Source organism: Echinops telfairi, unplaced genomic scaffold (genome assembly GCF_000313985.2).
Source record: "Echinops telfairi isolate 266 unplaced genomic scaffold, ASM31398v2 ScPeMD7_2565;HRSCAF=3150, whole genome shotgun sequence".
Taxonomy (NCBI): domain Eukaryota; kingdom Metazoa; phylum Chordata; class Mammalia; order Afrosoricida; family Tenrecidae; genus Echinops; species Echinops telfairi.
This window is the reverse complement of record NW_022106463.1, coordinates 6,160,825-6,161,634: the sequence shown is the minus strand read 5'-3', so window position 1 is coordinate 6,161,634 and position 810 is coordinate 6,160,825.

The window sequence follows — 810 nt, the reverse complement described above, 5'->3', positions numbered from 1 at the left end:
GCTGGCAGGGGTCTCCACGTGGCTCCTCCAACTCCAGGACTCTGGTTCCATCAGGGGTCAGCAAGAAGGCAAGCAGAGAGTCTGTGTGTATCTGGCCTCCAGTGAGCTATTTATCTCTGAGACACCTCTCAAAGAGGTCATCAACCTGATTGACAGGCTGGACTCCACCCCTTCCCAAGTTGACACCAGATGATGTACCTGCCACAACCATACTCTCCAGAAAACTCTCTTTACTCGAATAAGCAGTGCAAACGTGAGACTGGGGTAAATATGAGGGTGGTGATTGGGGTACGGGTGGTGACTTTTGAGTCGCAACCTCTAGTAAGGTGGTCACTCAAGATTCATCCCACCCTAATCCTACCTCATTAGTATAATGGCAGGTCACTCCCAAATGGGGCCAGATCTCAGGCAGAGAGGCTAGGACTTAGAACACATCACCAAACGGAGGATAATTACATCAGACCGCAGAAAGGGGAACAAATGTATCATTACATGACTACCAATTACACCATTACATAAACGCCAAGTGCTACCATTATGTAACTGCCAAACCACCAAGAATCATGTCCCAGCTACGATGACTTAATCTTAACCACACAGGTTCCATCCCCCATATTTGCATTACTAGCAAGCTGTCTGATCCCCTCGGTGGCTCACAGCACTTCATTTTACATAGCCCCACCCAATCATGGTGTGGAGTCACAAAGGCATATGGCTCTTGTTGTCGGTGCATTGAGTCCGTTCTGACCCAGAGGGACACTAAGTACAGCACAGTTCTTGTGTTTGAGCCCATTGTTGCCTCCACTGTGA